At 37.3% G+C, this 21369-nt stretch overlaps 1 protein-coding gene across 1 annotated transcript in view; it reads left to right on the forward strand.

Moving 5' to 3' along the window:
- MYO1E (myosin IE) overlaps positions 1-21369 on the forward strand; it is a 226095-nt gene that overhangs the window by 42633 nt on the left and 162093 nt on the right. Inside the window, exon 2 of the mRNA XM_015638490.2 lies at positions 1836-1933. The gene's annotated coding sequence lies outside the window, so the exon portion shown is untranslated. The remainder of the gene's footprint in view (positions 1-1835; positions 1934-21369) is intronic.

Below are 21369 nucleotides of genomic sequence, written 5' to 3' on the forward strand. Positions count from 1 at the left end.
ATAGGAGTAGCATTACACAGACTGTGATGCTACAGAAAAAGGGTTTACACAACCTTCAAGTTACTCTGAAATGTAAAGACACTTCCCTAGCAATTGTGTCAACTTGAGAATCAATTACGGCAAATCTCCAGCCACTTCTGATTTCATACAACTCTATTCTAGATTTTTAGTACCTAATTTTATTCCCTTCACCTCTGGCTCATATTTATTGATTTGTATTCTGTGCAATCAATATGTCTTTCAGTATGGATCATGTCAGTATTTGTTCTTTTAGGGTTCTCATGGTATCATTAATCAGACTTTCTCCAGGGCTTCCCAGGCACTTGCTGCAGTATTATGTAAGCTGGTTACATGATCAGAATTGGCTTCTGATAAGAGATCACCTCTCTTCCCCATATTCTTTCCCTCAGTTAAGAACAATTGCAAATTACAGCTGCTACCAGCTAAATAAAAGCGTAAGTAAAGCTTCTTTGTGCAGCACATCTCTACTCACATGCAGACTGCTTTCACTGCAGAGGTAACCCAGAGCCTTACAAAAACAGAGTCTTTCATACCAATTTGTTTATACCTCCAGTGTAGTTTTGCAGCAGGGGCTGTCTCTGCTGTTCTGGTGAGTGCTGATGATTTTCAAGGTCACTCCCACTGTACTGGCAGCAGCCTGTGTGGGTACAGCATCTATTGGTGCTCTCTCCTTTGTAGTCTCATTGACACAGATATGGGGCTTGCTTAGAACTGCCAAATGTTTGCAAAGTCTGTCTAAAAGCCCTTCACCTTGAAATGTAGATATAAACTTAAAATTAGTTTTTTCAATTCATGACACTCTTAATATTGCTGAGAGGGTGAAGTAAGACCATCAACATAATTGTTCAAAAGATTTTGTAAATCAGATTTGAAATATTTTCCAGATCTTTACATGGTTTCCTCACAAAAGATGTGATCTGTTGTTTAAATCAATCAAAGGTTTCCCTTCAACAGGAATTATGTCAATTATGCTGATATTTTCATTAATTTTTTTAGTGTAGTTTCCTCATGTCTTATTTGCAGTGGAAAAAATTAATTGCATTTCAACAGTGACTTTCTAGTTCATGCAAGTTGAGCAGTCTTGCCAAGCTATGCTAAGAGCATCTGCTTGTTTGTTTACAGATTGTCTGGTTTCCTTTAAATATTCAGTGGGCTGCACTGCTCAGCCCACCAGGGCTCTGTTACATTTCCTTATTGAAAAAAAGGAAATCGAGTTCCGTGGACTTGGTATATCCTTTCTGTAATAAAACATACTGAGCTGCTTTTCCTAGAATCTTGTGATTATGGGTTTTATTATTGGCTTGGGTTGATTAAAAGTTGAAACTTTTGCTTTACTGGGTACAGTTACTGTCCATATCTAATCAATGTCACACTGTATTTATAATATTTGTTAGCTTACAGCTGTGTAAATGATAAACAGGCATACCAGTCATTTGCATTAAAACAGAGAATTGATTCCTTTTAATACTGAAAAACATCCAGCCTGTACAATTAAGTTTTCTTTGAAAGTGTTAATGTAATTAAAATGCAGAAAAAACTATTTGAATATTCCTTAAGCCAACAGTTATTTCAGAAGAATATGGTTATTCTAACATTAAACAGATTTCAAAAACAACAAAAAAACATTTTTAATGTAGGTGTTGTGTAGTGTTTTTGAAAAAACTTTTTTTTAACTTCAAAACCATGGAAATTTGAAGAGGCACAGACTAAAATACCAATATCTTCAAAGCTGGATGTTACATTCAGAGAATAATTCAGCAGTTTGAAATCTGGCATATAAAAATCTAACCTTTAATGTTTTATTAATGTTCCAGATTACTTGAGCTCACAAGAACACCACCTCTTCCCAGAATTTTGTAACATGGGCCAGTTCTTTGGGAGCATAAGAATCTATGTCCCAGCAAACATGGAGGTAGGTGTAAGGCTTTTCCTTCTTTTTTATTTGTGCCACCACCACACTCTCAGTAATTTGGGAAAGTTTATTTCATATCCTGTAGCTGCAAGTGTCTGGGTGTATGATTGTTCTTATGTATGATCTCCTGTATATAACTATTGCTTTTACATTGGTTATTGCTGCTGTATAAGTATTGTTCATTTACTGTCACAAAGTCTTGGTGTAAGTTGAAATGAGTCTGACAAATTTATTCTGATTGACAGTCGGACCCTGATTATCAGGTTGGGAGATGGGTGTTGTATGGGCTGGGTCAGTATGACCAAGGGCATCAGTGTTTACCCAGTAGGGTTAGTGGACTGAAATGAACATGGAGAACTTGTTTGCACTTTAATTTGCATGGGTTTGATTTCCAAAACAAGGATCTGAACTTTCAGTAGAAGAGTATAACACAGAATATACATTATGGAGACTTAGAAGTGTGAATATAAGGGCAAGAATTGTGTTTTGATAAAGTGATAAATGCCTGATTAATCTGAACAGTAGAAACACGGTGATATTGACTCAGGTAAGAAAAGGTTTGGTTATTACATGTGTCCCATAATATTGTGTTACTCATTATGCTGTGAGATGAGTAATATTTCACAAGTAGCTTTGTTTGGCCTCCTAAATGGACCAAGTACTCAGAGCATTATCTTTAGTTAAAGTATTTTTGATGTCTAAGTTGCTTCTTTCTCTACATCTTCATGCTATTCTTGCTTAAAATAACCATCACAGACAAAACTTTTATCCATTTGGCCTCTCAAGTACACTTTACTCAAGACTAGGTGTTATGATTCAACTTTCTAAAAATCTGTTCATCAGTCTTTGTTCAATAGTAACTTTGTATCTCTTTGTGATAGCCTCAAGTGCTCTAGTGTTAGTAAAAGCAGTAACAAAAGGAGCAAACAGCATGGACTACAAACTTGCCAATGAGTTACCCCACTGATTTTGAGTTTCACTTCCCACCCTTTCATGCATTTGTATCCTAGAGGGCTTTAGCTGCTGATAGATGGCAGCTATGACCCTAATGCAACCCTGTGTCCTCAAATATTCTGAAACTTTTAGGGCTGTATGAGAATTTAACTGTTTCTCTATCACTCTTTAGTGGTGATAACTTGGTATAAATTGTGAACAAGCATAGGTTATGTCTTTTCCCTGACAAGACACACTGTATGTAAAATATGGGGTATAATATTTGAGGTGTCACCACTTTGCTCACACCATCAGCCTTGCTATTTGGAATTTTCCATATATCTGTAGTACAACACATTTCCCTGCTGAATAACTATATGCTTCTTTCTAAACTATGCCCATAATATTCCATGGATTATTAGGAAAGGTGTTACACCTTAATACCAGCTTTCTCTTGTGACTTATCTATTTGTTTGGGATCATAGATGGGGAAGATTATTCAAGAAAAGTGCTACCCATCAAACCTTTTTGTTTTCACAGTGGAAAGGAACCCCATTTACAGCAAAAGTTCAAAACATTTAATCCCCTTGTCAGTAGAACTACTTAGTCATCTCTGAGTTATCCAAGGTAATGGGAGATAAGAATGGGAGAGAAATTCAGTGTAGTACAAATTATATGTAAATTAGGCTTATACCTTCAGTAAGTTCATTTTTGAAAAGCCTCTAAGCAGTTTTCTGTAGAGAGTAGGTGTGGGCTGCTTTTAACATCAGAAAGCAGAACAGAGCCTGATGCGAGTGGCTTCCCTTATGAGACTGGGAGCAGGCAGGGAAGCAAAGTCCTGTGGTCCTTTGCTCATACTGAACTGCATTGCTGAGAATGGACTGTAGATCCAGCTGCAGCTTCAGACAAGCAGGGAAGGGACAAATGGTAAGTATCACTGAAGCACTAAATCAAGCATAGAAGAGGATTTATGCAAGTGAAAAAGGGACTTCCTAATCACAAAGCTGTTGCTGTAACTACTACATCAGAATCAGGATCTGTGTCACTGATGGGCCATTGTGTCTGCTTCACTCTGTTCTGACTGGAACATTCACCAAAGCTGTGCTCCTGTCTTTTAAGGGAATTATGGGAAAGATTAGAAAGCTCAAAACTGCATGCTGATTTCTTCTCTTTTGTACTTTGTCATGTATTTTATTTCTGAAGTATGAAAAAAATTCATTAACTGTTCACTAATATTGAGAAAGTGCAGAGGTGCAGGAGAGAACCATCTATTTCATCCTCAGGGAATTTCCTTGCTGTCAAGATGTGTGTTTAAGGTCACATTTTGCCTTCACACCCAACATCTCCTCACTGGAATCCCGGGACAATGTAAATAAAGAGGTGGTTTCATTTTAAATGCTCATTACTGAGTACACAATTTAAAAATTTTGAATAAACTAGTGTTTTAGCTGTGCTGGGAATCACTGACATTGCTAATTATCCTCCTCATATATATCCTCTGAAATAATTAGACTTATATGTTCATTTACTAATTACATGGCATCTTCCTATTTAATAAAGGTGCTAGTGCAGCATCCTCTTGAAAATACTCAAATATACACATGATGTACTTTCTTATTCCGAAAGGGATCTCTTTTTACAGACTTATTACTACATGCTTCTTGTACTTAAAAATAATCATTTTCTGTTTTATTTTTTTCAAGAAATATCCCTTTTAGTATATAGCTGATCTGAATTCCACTTTTTCTTAGTGATAAAATTGCAGAGAACTGAACACATTGGAGTTTGGCATGTGGCCTTTGGTCACTCATGACTGTCTTTTGTTGATGATGCCATGGGAGTATTTCCATGATGGTCCTGTACTTTGGAGATCCTTCATTTAAGATAAATATGTTGCAAAGGAACTTGGGATCTGAATAATAAATTGGTATTAAACCATCCAAATTAGAAAAATACGCAGTTTATTAAGCTATAAAAGCAGTGTTTGAATTTCTTTGAGTGAGCTAAGGAATGAGATTCTGGATTAGTTAAAATTCAGTTCTGGTATTTCTACCCTGCAAGGCTTCATAGCTTTTCATTTTTAATACTTTTTCAGATAACAAAATAGAATAGTGAATTTTCCTGATGATTAGTAATTATTATATAATTATTGATTTCATTTAAATTTTGAATTTGTAGATCTTTAATTAAAATGCAGTATAATGTAATTGGTCTATATTCTGCTGGTAATATCATCTAATACACACAAAAAAATGCAAATTTAAGGCTTAGTCTGTATCTAAATGTTATCAGGACTCCTTGAGGCTAATGGTCTTTGCATCCAGCTACTCTGGATGTTCTTTGCACTCCCTGAATGCTCACTAAGTTCTAGGGGCCATGTTTTGGTTTCTTTCTCTATATTGAAATGAATCATATGAATTTTTTTCCTGTCAAGGGGTTTATAGTTCTGATAGACAAAGGAGATCAATAGCAAGCCCTTCATTTACAGTCAGCTGCAATTTACAGCCCTTCATTTACAGTCATTTACATTTTATCAACCCCTTCATTTACAGTCAATTTTGCTTTCTAACAATATCTGAGAGTCAGAAGAAACATTTTCAGTTTTTTGAATCCATTTGAGTGTGTTTGCAAACATTCCTATTGAATGTCATGTGTATTAGCCCATTACCCTTGAGGAAAAGCAGGTGGGTACAGAAATAGCTGAAGTTTTTTTCTCAGGAATTGAAATCTATCCTAACTACATGTTTGCTCTACTAGAGAGCAAAAAAAAAACCAATTTGGTGACATGATTTTATCTTCCATGGTCCAGTGAGTTTGAGAGGTATGTTGAAGTGCATAGTTGTGCCATTAAATGCCTTTTTTCTTTTTTCTTCTAATTAAAGTTTTGGAAAGAACCAGTTTGTGCTCTTTGGATTTTATATATGGACTCTTGATCTTTTGAGAAGCTGAATCTTTTTTTCTTGAGAGCATTACTTTTTCTATATTATTCTGTTTGGCAAGAAGAGAGGAAGACTTTCTTTTGTGAAAGGTTACCCTCATTTCATCACCACTGTTATTAACTTATTTCTGTTAAACTTTGAGTTTTAAAATGCAAATTTGATCTGAATACAAGCAAAATAATCTCCTTTGCATTAGCCATTTGTATTTATTCTATGGCCAATGGAGCACCAATTACTTCTCTAAAGTGGTTTGTTTTGGTTTCTGGTAAAGAATCAAGCTTTTTGACAGTGTGGCAAGCATATGCATCTTACCATGTTATCGTGGAGCTTAATTGGTTACTTCGCATAGTAGTTGTATTTCAAATGAGAATGTGTTGAGTGATCTCTTTCTGGGGCTTTCAGACAATTGCACTTCACCAGGGCTCTGACTGGACCCAGCAGGGGCTGGAGGCAGCAAGTGTGGCAAGAGCTGTGGGATTTGAGCTGTGAGAAAATAAGGTTTGCTCTATAGTACTGACTGTTGCAGCTGCTAACAGGTCTGTGCCTGCACTCAGTGCATGGGAGTCACTCAGTGGTTACCCAGGGGATGCAGGAGCTGCAGAGAGAAGAGAGTGCAGTAGTTTGCACTGGAGTGATGGACAGCTCTCCCAGTCACCTTCGCAGAGATGTGTTTGAAGGCTTCAGGATCTTTCCAGGATAGAATTTTGGCAGGTTCTCAAGTATTCCCCTGCCAGCTTCTGCTGTGTCTAGTCCAATTTGTAAGCTTAAATTATTGTCCTGGTGGAGTGTCCTAGAGTGCTCCTGCTGCAGAAAAGGGCAGATTTAATCTAGTGAAGATATTTGTATATAATCTATATAAACTGTTCCTGTAGGTGTGAAAATGGTCAGATATTAAGTTAAGATAAAGGCAATGGATTATGCCTGTGCTGGAGTGGTTGTGTGGGACCATGGGCCAGCTGGATTGTGAAATTTGAGCAGAATTGTCTGGGTAGTCACTCACAATCCAGATGTAAATGCTGCTGCAAGGAACCTGGTCACAGAGGCTCCCATTGCCTCCCTGGCCATCCTGGCAGAGAAATCTGGTTCCTCATGATTCCCAGATCCTAAAGACTTAAGGTTTTCTTTACAGTGACCATTCCATTTATGGGTGTCAGTGCAGATGTAAGCACCCTTGAAAACCAGTGTCCTTTTTATGTCATGGTGAAATTTTATCTTTTAATGGTAAAAATGTTCTATTTTCTCTGTTTCATTTTATTCACAACTTGTTCATAAATTCACTTTTGACTGCAGTGTTTGTCCCCACTTCTCTCTCTCCCAGGTATCTGCCACTCATCAGTTCTGTCAGTTCAGCTGCTCAAATGAGCCCTGACCTGCTCCAGCTAAAAGTGGATCTGAGGGAGCTTTAGCAATGCACCAGCTTTCCAAAGTAGCCATCAGTTAGTGTTTATTAGATTAATAATTAACATGACCATGCTCTTGCAACTATGCATTTTTTATTGCTAATTCCATTTTGATAGTAATTGAAGGTGATTTATATTTTGTCTTGGTAAACAAACAAGACTGTGTTTTCCAGTCTCACTTTTCCAGTGTCTGAAATTTCCTTTGTAGATTGTTCATTCCAAAAAAAGAAATATCTTGAAACAATTATTAATATAGCTTGAAAAAAAAAATTACATCTTGCTTTGGTTTATAGCTTCTGTCACTTTTATGATGCAGCCTTAATAAATATCTCATAGCTTATTGCTTTCTTTGACTTACTTTGTTCCTAACTCCCAGTAAATTGAGGCTTTGGGTGATGATGCTGGTTTTATTAACCTGCTTGGGCATGGTGTCACTTTTAGCTGCATCAGACTATGGCAATTACATAGATTTTATTATCAGTGTCATTTTTCCCTAATTTTTTTCTATTGCCTGCAAGACACAATGATCCTCTTTTGTTTGCCTCAAATGGTATTCTCTTTCCCACTGAGCTATAAAACCAGTTTCCAGCTTTCACTTAATAACTCCTGCTTATGTTATTCATGGCTTAAATGGTAGTAATTACTCAAGTGTAAAATAAGTATGCATCCCCTGTGATAGTTTAATAACTTTTTCCACTGTGCAGTACTGTCTGTTGATTTATAATGAATAATTATAACCTATTTTTATAACCATATTTAACTACATATAACCATGTTTATGTAACCTTTATAACCATGTTCTGCAGAGGGTGAAATAGAACATACATTGAGGGTATGTGCTTTGTGATTATGCATCCACAGTAACAGCAGAGAATAGGAATAAATGTGGGTGACTGGGAGCTTTTTACAGCAAGCAAATATCTGTGGAGTGTTTGAAGCTGATTTTACTTAGTGAAACTCCCTAGAAAAAGTGAATGATACCACAAGTGAAAGCATTGCCAAATCATGTAGGGTGTTCATGTCTTACACGTGAAGGGAATTGTCCCCAGTGTTTTTCTTCCTGCTTCTGCTTGGGCTAAGAAGGAAAGAAAGCAGTGGCAGACTTTCTGTAAGGATCAAGATGGAGTGGGCACAGATGATATGAGTAGGGTGACCCAATTTAATTAGCCCTGGACTGAGAGCTGCTATTTGATACCAGACTATTTGTGATGCAGCAATTGCGTCTGGATTTCCTCTTTTCAAACCGCAGTGCCTGCAGCCCTGCCCTCCACAGGGAGCCTTTATGCTCTGTAATCCTCAACCATCAGCAACTGGCTGAGGATTACACCTCACCAAGACAGATTAAGAAAGATCTTGTGTCATAGTTCATGTGTTCTACTGATGAGGAGACTTTTGGGGCTAAAACTCTTGTTTCCATAAATTCCGTGCTTGAAGACTGGATAATTTTAAACCACGGAGGAGTTCCTGTGATTGAACTAGGGGAGTGGAGCCAAGCCATACCACCTGCAGCATCATCTCTAGGCATTGTCTATTGTGACAACAAAAGATATGGAGATGTGGATCTTGTCCTAGGCTTCAGCAGCAGCAGGCATTTTTACAGCCACTGAATGCTGTGTCTTTGCTTGGGAATCCGTCTCTGTGGTGACCATCCAGAACAGAACCCAGTAGCTTCCACTGGTTTTTCTAAGCCAGGCAGGCTAAAGTTCCATTTATTTCCAAACCAAACACAAGAGATATGCAAGGCAGCACTGAGCAGCTGTAACTCCAAAAGGAAATCTGTGTGATTCTGTGTGCATGTGGCACATCATTAGGAATGTTCTTTTAGGAAGAGTAGGGCAAAAATATATGAGATTTTTCCTGTGTGTATATTAGGAGAGATCCTGGTCTTTGTCCAGATCAGTTCTACTACCTACCAAGGCACACAGTTTAGAAAGTGGTTTTCTTGTGCTCAAATGGAAAGATTTTAATATAAACTAGAGGATTGAATTAAAATAAATACATGGTAATAATTTTTTCTCCTTGCATAGTTAATAATAATGCTGCTATTCATGGTGCTAACGTGTTCAGAGTTGCAAAGTATTAAGTAGGGCAGATGAAGATTATTTGGTGCTTCCTGGGGTTAGCATAAATTTCCAAAATATTGGGATACACTGGTAATTTATGTGGTAGGAGAAGAAAATACTGCTTTTGACTTTTCTTGTGTTCCCCTAATGCACATCTGTAGCATAATAATGAGAAGTTCTGTGTGTGCCTGTTTGTGTCTTGCTTACAAAGAACAGCAGCTTGAGGGGCTTATCAATATTAATATACCTCTGCAAGTCTGTAGTTTCTTTCATAAAATGAATACTTACAGTAAGAAACTTGAATACAAGCTTCAAGAGAAATATATTTAAATGCAGACAGAGAGAAAAGGACCATTAAAGGTAATGTCCAGTGTATGTTTGTGTATATATTATTTTATATATGTATTTATATAGTACATATATATATGCATGCATGCATAAATATATATACTCACAGATACATGTAGATGTACAAATTTGTTCTTTGCCATCAAAGTGTAAAACTAAAGCCCCAGAGTTTCTTAAACAGCTGATGGAATTATCCTATATTTTCAGGAGAAATTTATAAATGATGCTCATGCATCAATATCAACCAAAGATTTAGTACATAGACTTCAATGGGAATAGTTGTAAAACACTTTGGTGTTTTTTGTTTGGGGGTTTCTTTGTGCCTTCTGTTTTGTTGGGGTTTCATTGTGCTTAATTTCTTAGAAGGGGTTTGTTCTGTTTTCATCTTCTATGTCTTCACAGCTAAATGCTCTCTGGAAAAAGTACTGTGCAGTTCCTGTTTGTTACTTGCTGAACTTCAGGAAAAGACTTCACAAACTCTGTCTTGAGCTCTGGGATAGCCCAGCTTAATTGGGAAGTTTCTTGAAAACATTAGCCAAGAATTCTTTCTGACACTTCTTTGGAAAAGATGCAGAGGCAGCACAGCTACTTCTGGAACTGATTGTCCTTGTGCTAGATGTAGTCATTGCACTTAACCTTTATACTTTAGTAACTAAATGCATTATTTGTACAGGTCTCTGCCAAATATTTGAAAACAGTTTAACATAAAAAGGTTACTGTAATGTTCAAAATCAGGAAAAATTGTTTATCTTGACCAAAGGGGGAAAAAAATGGAAACCTTTTTTCTTGATACTTATTTGTCATTTCAGATAGCTGTGAATGAAACAGACTTTTTCACATAATGTCCCTGAAAAGATGTCATTAGGTCAATTGTCTGATTCCAAAAGTAGAGATAATATTTATAAGAGGGAAGAAAAGAAACAAAATCCTGGTTTATTACATTTTACAACAGTGGGGGAACAAAAACATTAATGTTTCCACCATGAGCCAGTTACGAATTAAGAGGTACTGCAGTTGTGCTAAAATAATGTGGTGCTGCTCATGTTTCTGGTACTTTGCTAGGTCATTGCTTTGATACTTTCTTGTTCCCTAAAGAAAAGATTTAATATGGGATGAATTGTGCCATAGTGTGTATGCCCTTGTTGTTCATCTCTAAAATTATGGCCTATTACTTTGGCTCTTAAAATAAAGGAGGAAGGTTTGGTATAAGTAGCTTAAAGGTTGCTAGGAAAAGAATTATATCCATGTCCCTGGTGTCTATATGAATACTTTCCTCCGTTTCCAGTCAGATTTATAACCTTGTGGTCTCAATCAATAACTACATTCACTTGATGGATGGTTCCAGAAGAGCACAGAGCCCTTGTGCTCAGGTGTAAGCAGTTTATAGATGGAGCAATGTGTAAAACCAGGAATAGTTCGAGGGTACTTATTGGAGTTGTGAAGCTCATCCCACAGCCTCCCGAAGAAACTGGAGAGACTCCTCCACAGGGCATTTCCAGGTAGCTTGATGAGTCTGCCTTCAGTATTGAGCCTTCCCTGGAGAAGGGATTCCACTGCAGCTGTGAGGAACTGCACTGGCTGGGGAGCATCAGGTCTGTCCCTGAGTACATGTGCCTATGGACTCACCCATTCCATACAGAACAGGATGCTCTGGTTAGGTACTTCCACAGGGAAGGATGTTAGAACGGGTTTTCTATGGAGAGGAGGTGCATTCTTCATTTATAATGGAGAATGTCATTCAAAATAAAAATTAATAAAATAATTTGGTATTAGAAGCCTGAATTTACACAAACATGACCTTTATTCCTACTTTTAGTACAGCTTACAAAGGGAACACATGTTTTAGAGGCTGCAAACAGTAGGAGTCATCTGGGTTGGTTTAAATGTGCATTCTTCCTGCTGTGATAATCAGCAAAAAGTTGAAAGAGAATTAAGCATGAGGGGTTTGTTTCTTAAACATTAACTTTTGGATGAAGCATAAATAATGAAGCAAAATATGTCCATAATTAATATTATGTCAGTCCTACAATTCACTGAGTATTAGATCAAGCTGCAGGAGCACCAGAATATTAAGTAGTTTGTTCTGCTCTTTAAGGAGCTGATACCAGATTTCTGTTCACACTTCTTGTTTTTGAGCCCATAATGCAGACCTATTTAGAAATGCACAAACAGGGAAGAATTCAGCTTTATATAGTATTGGGAGTTAATTAAGAATTATCTGCCATTATTTCTCAAACAGCAAATTTTAAATTTGTCAGGCAGAAATGCAGATTAGGTACTTGGTTTTCAAAGTAACAGTGAGGAATATGTCTTCTCTGTTGGCATTTTGAAATATATATGTCCAGGCTTCATCTGGGATAGAATAAAATGTTATATTAAATGGTAGACAAGTGTGCGCATTCTAGAATGGTGAAAATGGATCTGAACTTTAATTCAGAAATAATAATCAAAGCTAGTTCTAAGAATTCATTAATAAATGCACTTTGCATGAGAATGCTATAGATGCAGACTAAAACTGTATAAATATAAAAAGCTAAAATAATTATGTAATTAATTGCTAAATGCTTCTATGTTACTCAAAAATTGATGGTATATGGATGCTCATCACTGGAAAGGAACTTCAATTTACATGGTTTAAATCAGGATCAAAGGGATTTATTGTCTTATTAATGACACATATTCAACAATCTGTAAATTCAGAATCAAAATGTTTTCTATCAAATCTCTAAATAGAGGTATGCTTTGAAAGTTTTTTCTTATTTATTAAAATGAGCTATCCAAATTTCTTTGCATCTCATTAAACACCAGATCAACTTTTCAGTGTTTGAAATAAAATTATTTAGAGTTAGACTAGCTGTTGGCGCTAAATACCAGGTTGTGTCTGCCTTTCCCACCCTCCCAGGGAGCAGTGACCCTGCAGTCAGAAGCCAGTCCCATGGGTGAGATGTTCCTGCTGTCCTTCTGCCCCTGTGCTCCGCTGCTCAGGACAGAATGGGCCAGAGGGGAGAGGGGCCACTGACCCCCAGTGCACAGGGAAAAGGTATTACAGAGATGTAACAGGCAGTGTAAGCAGCAATGTTAATTATCCTTCTGGCTGCTAAATACAGCGTTTGGGAATTGATAAATTAGTTTGGGGAGTGGGGGGGACGGGAAATGTGGCACTATGGTGTTTCAGGGACAATGCAGCTGAGAAGTTGGGTTTTATATTAAGGTAATCCAGTAAACAAGTTTAAGCTCGTTGATAATTACATGGGACCCCATGCTGATCAAAATTGAATGGTTTGGTCATTTATTATGGCAGTGCCTTGTGTTACTTTCTGTAATGTTTAATATTTGGTGAGTTTGGGTCATTAAAAGAACATAACCCTGGATCCACATCCTCAGTTTAATTTCCAATAAACAGGATAGCCTTGGAGATCCTGGCAACTTGAAATTTGTTGCAAATGAAGAAACTTTAAATTGAGATTTTCCATTTGCAACTTTGTAGATCATGGCTTGCAGTTCTGATTCCAAATCACACTAATGAATTGAATCTTTCTAACATGATGTCAAATTCTGTTTAATTTTTTATCTTGCATAGGATGAGATGGTTGCTTTTTCAATAGCAAACAGAATGTAAGATCAAAGAGAGTGCTATGTCTCAAACGTTCCAAGTATTGATATTGTGCACTAACCCATCTATTTCCAAGTATTCCTTAAAATAAGGACTACTTATTTTGTATATCTTTGCATTTGTAAGAGTTACCAAACCAGAGGCAGAGTGAATTAAATGTCAGCTCACTCAGGTGAGTGAGCTTAGGGCCTTCAAAGCCCTGATAAAAGCACACAACTTTCAGTGCATTGTATTCTTCCTGATTTTAGTTGTATGACAGCACCCAGTGATGCCAGTCTTAGTGAAATGTGATGTCTGAGGAGCTCATACTAAAACACAACACTTGGAGTGCAACATGTATGGTGGAACCATGGAAGACAAAGGCTGGGAACACCTAGGGCCTGCAGTAACACATTGAAAAGCCCTTAGCAAGCCACTGGCAGCACTGGAGAACATTTTAGAGGTGTTTCCTGCTGGAGTGCCATGTGGATTTTTTTAATCATGGCTAGTGATTATTTTTAGCTTCTTTTGGGGTGGGTAGGGGTGGAACTGTTTTAAAAGTTCTACAGTCTCTCATTGACCGAGGAAGGTAGAGAGTTTGCACTGTTTCAGCATGAGCAGCTCTACACTCACAGTGAGCCCATCACACAGAATGGGCTGCAGCTGAGCTGGTGCTGCAAGGCTGCCCAGCTACACAGCTGAAAGCCAGGCTGTCTGGAATCAGAATTAACTCTCTTGGATGTTATAAACCCTTCTAGTTTTATTAATTCTCAGTGTAGTTATACTGACCTTGGTCTCAGAATATTTCTGATTAAGGGCAGAAATAGTAATTACAGATTACATAATTGTAATTTCTACTTGAACATCAGCTGCTTATTCTTCTGAAGCTGTATTGTAAATGTAGGATTAGATTAATTTTTATCCTGTACTTTTGATATTGAAAGATTAAAGACTGGGTAGAAAAACATTAAAATTATGGAGAGCTGAATCTTCAGCTGGCTGAGGGGCTTTGAGTAAAAGGACTGATGTTATGGTTGATGATAGTTACAATCCTTTAAATGTAATTCAGATTTGGAGGTCTCCATAAAAACACTGACTTCTGGCATCCTCTAAAGACTGTAACACCCACTTGGTATTTGAAAGCAAAGGAATTCCCTTCTGTCAGTGCTCTCTCTTCTCTCATGGGATTCCACCCTAGGAGTAAGTACTCTCCTGTTTGGATGTACTGGGTTTGTATTTTGTGAAATGTTCTGCACGGACACCTGCCAGCAGCTGTGGGACTCTGAAAGCACTTGCAGTGGCTCTGTCTAAAGCAGCACTACATTAGTATTGTAGCTACTGAAGCCAGCACTGATCTGCATTTGTTCACTGTGCTGCATAATTTAAATCTGATGTTTATACCCTTCACTGTCAATTTAAAATGTAGCATGTATTTTCTGGTGCTTTCTGTTATTTATTCTTTATGAGTTTTTAAATTTAGTAGGGTAAGTAGGAGGCCACTCCCCCCACAGAATGAATGCCAAAGAATCAAAATTTTTGGAAGAGACTGAAAATAGAACAAGCTGATTTGAGGTGCTGAAGAGGTCATTGAAACACAGGTCATTGTTTCCTTGTGAGCACAGTACCTTCCACTGTCCCGCTGGTCTTCACACTACTTTTCTGTAAACCTGATTCCAGCTGCAATGGAATTTCATTCTCTCTCTAAGTTCTTTGTTACTTTATTTACAGTCATCATCTGGCTCATCAGTCCTGTTAGATTAGGATGAGTTTAACTGTTTTAACCCACTGTGAATTTGTTACTTGGGTCCCTGTGTCTAATCATATTCTTTCTAGCCAAATTGACTCAAGAGAACTCATGCCATGTTTGCTGTCTTTTCCCACCAACTCAAAGAGAGGTGTTAATCATCCTGATTAAGGCCAGCTTCATTCTCATAAATTCTGGCCAAAAAGAAGGCTCATCCACCTTGCTTCTGATCCTGTAGCTGTAATGGCTGATAGCAGACATTTAGAGTCGCTGATTCTTTGATGACACCATGAAATTCCCAGGAGTGTAGTGATGTGATTATGAAATGTGAGAACATTTAAGGGATGTTTTGAGGATGAATGCATTCATGTTCGTGGGGCATTACCATCCTGTGGTGCTGAAAACAACCCAAGTTAAACATTGATATTTACAGTTTCATTTTTAGTCTTTTTTGTTCCAATATGTTTGTGGAGAATTGGGGATATATTGGAATGCGTATGGTCATGAATCAGTCAAGAAAATGTTGACATTTTGTATTTTATATGTGATCAAGTTATTCTTGAACTTCTGCACTTGCTGAACCTTTTACATTTGATTTTTTTTTGTTTTTTAATGGCAACAAATCAATGTGAAGCTGACATGTAAAGTGTTTTACTTTTCCTCTTTCATCCTATATAGGTTTTTCTTATTTTTCTTTTCTATTTTCTTATATTATTTTTTTCTCTCCTCCATTGATTACTGTAACCAGGGACAGATCTTGCAGTAGCTTGTAGTCAGATCAAATTCTTCCTGTCTATAAACAGAAAAGTCCTTGTACTCATGTTGTCTGTATAATCTCAGTGAGAATCATGTAACATTTAAGTGCCCTTGAAAGATGAAATGCCAGACCTTGCTCATGCATCAGCTCTGTAGCATAATTAAAGGATGAAAATGTATCATACTGTTTTATGCAGGTATTTGAATGCTAAGTGAGGAAAGCTTCAATCTTTTTTCTTTTTAATTACATTGTAGTATGAAGGTTAAATCAGATGAATTATAAGACTCCTATGCTTATGCTTAGCGTTTTATTTACATATATCCTGGTTTATATGACTGTTAAACAATGACAAGTTTTTATATATTCATATATAATTTTATTTATGTGCACATACACAAATATATCAATAGCATATGACAGTTAAAACATTCAGCCTCATGATTTGTGGAAAATCTGTTGCTTTTCTGTTGGCAGACTTGTATTAAATGAGTGAATTGTTTATAACTGACATTACCGAGTGCTGCAAAGAGACACACATTGTTGCAGGAACTTGTTGAGCAATTTTTCCTTCTGAACTTCTGTCTTAGAAGGAGTCTGGCACCTCAGGGATTGAATATGGGAATATATTCCTGCAACCTCTCACCAGGAAATGGAGAACACCTCACTTTTCCATATTTTGTTTTAAAATAGAGAAAAAAAGTTACTGAAAATCTGTATTACTGATGAGTGGGAACACTGCAGTCTCCTTGCGTGGCTTCTGAAAATTAAATGTGTGCCTGGACATCTGCTTCAGATTGAAGGGCCTGAGAAGGGAAAGATACTTAGCTAATTCAATGTAAGATTATTTTATTGCTACTTTTACTTAAATATAAATCTTTAGGAAGTCATACGTTACTTATTAGGAATGAGATTAGTTAGGATTTGTATGCAGTTTTTAACTTTGATACAATTAATCATCACACACAATACAAAGATCATTAAGAACAAAGTAAGTGTGAATTCTCCTTTATTAGTGTGGGAGGCTACTGTAGTTGCTTCAGCACTCAACAAAAGGAGTAAAATTTTTGGAGGTACTCCATGATTGATTTAGAAAATGAGGAGAATCTTATCTGCCTTCAGACACAGTGAGAGAAACACACTTCTTCCTGGTTTTCTTCATCAGAGAGGAGTCTGTAAGGACCTGTTGAAAAACCTACTGTCACTTCTACATTTGTAGCAACTCTTTTCTATCCTTGCATCCTAAGCTGTCCTTTATGCAGACCATAAAAAGTAATTTTGTTCAAGTACAGACACTTCTGTGGTGGAACCATAATACAGGAGAGGAAATGAAGAAAAACATAATTTCCAATTAAGGCTACAGAGAGAATTTAGAAAGACTGAATGTAATTACATAGATTGGAATCTGTCCAGTGTTCCAGGTCTAACAGCTCTATAATGAAATAAAAACCTTCTGTTTACAAATATTTTATTCTCATGAGTGCATCCTACACTGGGCTCCAATCAATTTCAATATTACCCAAAATAAATAAATGACAGCCTGATGCTGTGAGTGGGAGTAGCATTGTAGGGGCATTCTTTTATTGATATCTTCGGTGATTTTTACCTTCTGAACCATGAGATCTAATTTGTCAAATTTCATTTTTCTGTTTTTTCATAAGCACCTCTAGAGCAGATGAGACCTTACTCCACTGATCTAAAACAGGTGGTTCATTACAGGGAAGACAGGTCTGGTGGAGTTTTTTTTCCTCCCTGTCTCTCATAAGGGATATTAGGGAGGCAGAAATACCAACAGCTTGGTATTTGCCTTCTGTTGCAATTAATTAGACTTGATTTAAATCCATTTCTTATTCCTTGATGAGCTTCCCAAAAACTAATCCTGAAGGTCAATGAAATTGTTTTACCTATTGAAATATTTCTGGTTAATATATGGGAATCTTTAGCTGGAAAAGTAAGTGCAGTGCAGAATTTGGGGGCAGAAATCAGAAATTAATTGGATTCATCAGTATGTTCCAATGAGCTCAATCTGCTCTTGAAGGAGTTGTCTCTGGTGTTCTTGTGCACACAGCAGTGGGGCTGAGGGAGGAGTGATTACTGCAGTGAGAGTTGATAGCCATTGGATAAACAGGTGGATAATGCTGAACAAGCTGGCACTTGGGATGGATGGAAACTCATTCCTAGTGCTTGAATTACCCCAGTCTGCAGTGCTTTGTCCTGGCAGACCTTCCTTCAAGGAAACTTAGACTTGAAGAAGATGATATAAACAAGAACAGAGTCTATTATTCTGCACTGTGAATAGTATATTCAAGTAAGCAAGGCATCAAAAATTCATTGATCTTCAGAAGCAGAGAAACACCTAATTCTTTTAAGCAACAGAAAAATTGGTTTAAAAAATGTAAAAAATGCATTTCTGACTTGAGCAGCTAAAACCAAAATTTCAGCCTAGAGTATCAGTGACAAATCTCCTTTCGGGGAAAAGAGAAAGAAGAAATAAAAAAAAAAGGTAAAAAAAGAAAACTCAAAAGTATTAATGGACTGTGACACACAGACAGTAAGGCTGCATGGTTGGGTAACATTTATGACCTTAAACACTGTGACTTGGAGCCTTTCTCTCTGGTACTGCTGGCATATTCTTGAGTGGTGTTTTTAGCACACTTGACATGAATCATGTGTATTTAAAAAAATTAAATTAAGAAAAAAAAAGTCAAGTCTTTCTAAATATAATTCCGTTATCTTGAAAAGGGAAGTGCCAGCAAACTTGTTTGTAGTGATACAAATCCATACATTTTAGCCATACCTTTATGTTCTCAATTATGAGAAAATTGCAGCTTACTGAACAGATGCTGGAAAGAGGAGCTAGAGTCTGTTAAATATTCAAGTAACTGAGCAGAATCCTTTCCTGAAAATTATTCCATAGCTATAAAAATGCAAGTTTTACTTTTCCATAGTAAGAAGTAGTCATTCAAGAGATTGTTCTGATTTTATTACTGCAGGCACTTGAGTCTTTAAAAAAGGTAGCATAGTAGATTAAAAAGTATCAGTAACACAGATGTGTAGCAGTGGTCTGTGAAGAAAAGTCCCGAGTACTGAATGTGCTGTTGTAATGAGGCACTGAGATGCAGAGTTTAATACCCAGTTAACTCTTGAATCACTTGTGATGCTTGGTTACTTTTGTAGTGCTCATATGTCAGTGCTTTAGGAAAGAAGCTCTTGCAGTAGAGAAAAGGAGATGGTGTGGTTTACAAATAACTGCAGCACAGCCACACGTAGGAGATTGCACCTCAGTGTATCTCAGTAATACAGCCTGCCTTCACCCTGCTCTCAAAACAGACTTCCTAATGGGATTCCATCACCCATGGATGAGGAGGAGCTTGAAAACATGGACTTATTCTGCTTGTCTACATATAGACAGCTGGATCTGAAACTTGGGAGCTTTAAGGTGTTATTATTAAATGTCATGGTCAACAGGAATACAAAGATGGGAGCAGAGCCTGTTACTCTGGTGTCCTTTTGATTATCCCTGATGTTACTTTGATTCAAACAAAAGGATGTTGTAATTTAAAGCATGTGATTATTCTTAGTATTTTTTCTAAGTCTTTTGAATATTTTTAATAGGTGTACTAAAACAGTCCATAACATAGTCTATGTTTAGGATACAGAAAGGTCCTTTCTTCATTTCTGTGAAGTCTGGCTCTTCATGAACTGTCCACATCGCTGGTGTAAGAAAGAGAAGACCAGTGTGACCCAATAGCACACAGTGTGATGCCAAGTGTCCAGCTGGCTGTTTCCCTGTGCTCCATTTATGCATTTAGATCTGCAAGCCAGTACATCAGGAGGAAAGCAGCAGGCACAGATAGGCTCCTTATCCAGTTCTGCCCAAGGAAATGTCTTCACATGAAGATGTCTGACAAAAATAAAAAACTCCACATACCATGAATGGGTGTACACCTTCTTATAATTACTTCAGGAGTAGTTATCTTCCCAAAGCTTCCAGGGGTCACGGAATTGCTATGAAATTAAGGTGGTGTTACATCATCGCTAATTTGTATTTCCCTAATGACAAAAAATCTGTATCTGCAGATGGTGATTAGTTTATTATATCTGATAAATACTATATGAGCTTTAGATTAGTTGAGAATACCAGTGCCTGTATTTTTTCTTATGATTAGTTATGGTGGTGGTTTTGTCCATTTTTAATATACTATTAAAGGTCATCTTGAACATATATTCCAAGGTTATTTTCCTGAAGGCATGATAGGTACAGATATGTTGGTGAAGTTACCACCTGGATCCACACTTTCACTTCATTCAGTAGTATATATTCAGCCTGATTGAGATTTCTGTAGACCTGCAGAATTCAAATCCCAGGGTTTCAGTAGAATGTCACTCCTCTGTGTGTTTTTTGCTATTCTCTCTTTTGCTAATTTCTTTCTTCCAGTCCCTTAGTATAGAAATCAATTCTAAATATGGTACTCCTTGGTAGGACCTTCCAGGAATGTTTTAGGTCTATGAACTCTGCTTGAAAGAGTGGCTGAAAGAGAAGCACTGGGGAAAGGGACGAAACCATCTGAGATCTGCCACATTGAAGCAGTAAAATCACAAAGGACTCTCCAGCTATTTGAAGTTAGGGAGGGTATGCTTTATTACAGCCAGGCAGCACATGGAGTCATCTCCCACAGATGTGTGCACCCCACCACTGCCCCTCATTCCCTATTTATTCCCTAAAGCATTACATATGCTTAGGAGTACACAATGTACCTAATACATATTCATTGCCTAACTCCACCTGCTCTCACCTCATGGTAATGAGCTCCACACCCCTTTGGGCATGCTCAGTTCTTCTTTTGAAATGGGTCTGTGGTCCTTTTAATTGATTACTAATGAAATCTCCCTCTTCCTTGGGCTTGAACTTTTCAACTGTGTCTTGTTGGCAGCTCTCCTGGTCCTCTTGGACATAGTTCAGATCTCTTGCCTGCAGGTGCTGATATGGTTCCTTCCTTTCTACAATAGTTTATCTTTCTTGTCTCTTTCTACAAACACGATTCAGACAAGTAAAAATGATAAATGGTCCTATTCTAACTAAGCTTTAAAACAAGCAGACTGATTATATATATCCTTGGTCTATTCAATTCATGTTGGCAATTTTTGAGCATGCATTCCTTCTACAAGCAGGAGGTATATAGCTTAACCATATCTAGTAATCATTAACTACCTACATTGCTCTTATCTTGGATTCTTTTATATTTCTTATATTTACTTTGAATTTCCTTCAATTACTCTTATTCTAGTTAAAAATCTTAATTTCCTAATTTTCTTAACTCAACGTGCCCAACAGGAGGATGGCACCAGAAGCTTTAGGCCTGTGTTTGGATGTTTGCAGGATCTCCACAGTCAATGTTCCAGCAAATTAATGTCTTTTCTGCCCACCAAACTTAAAAAAGTGATCAGGCCACTGTGTGCTTTCTTGCTCATGTTCTCCACAGACTGCTGCAGGCACACAGATGGGCCTACTTTGGCCTTTTTTCAGATGGCTCTGGTGGTTTGAACCTTTGCACTTCCTTAGAATGAAGTTGTGTGGAAAGTTGCCCTTTTTTAGGTAGAGACAGATCCAAGCTCCATTAGACTCAGTGGGAGTCTTCATCATTAATGGCTTTAGAAAGTGT

This window comes from Parus major, chromosome 10 (genome assembly GCF_001522545.3).
Source record: "Parus major isolate Abel chromosome 10, Parus_major1.1, whole genome shotgun sequence".
Taxonomy (NCBI): domain Eukaryota; kingdom Metazoa; phylum Chordata; class Aves; order Passeriformes; family Paridae; genus Parus; species Parus major.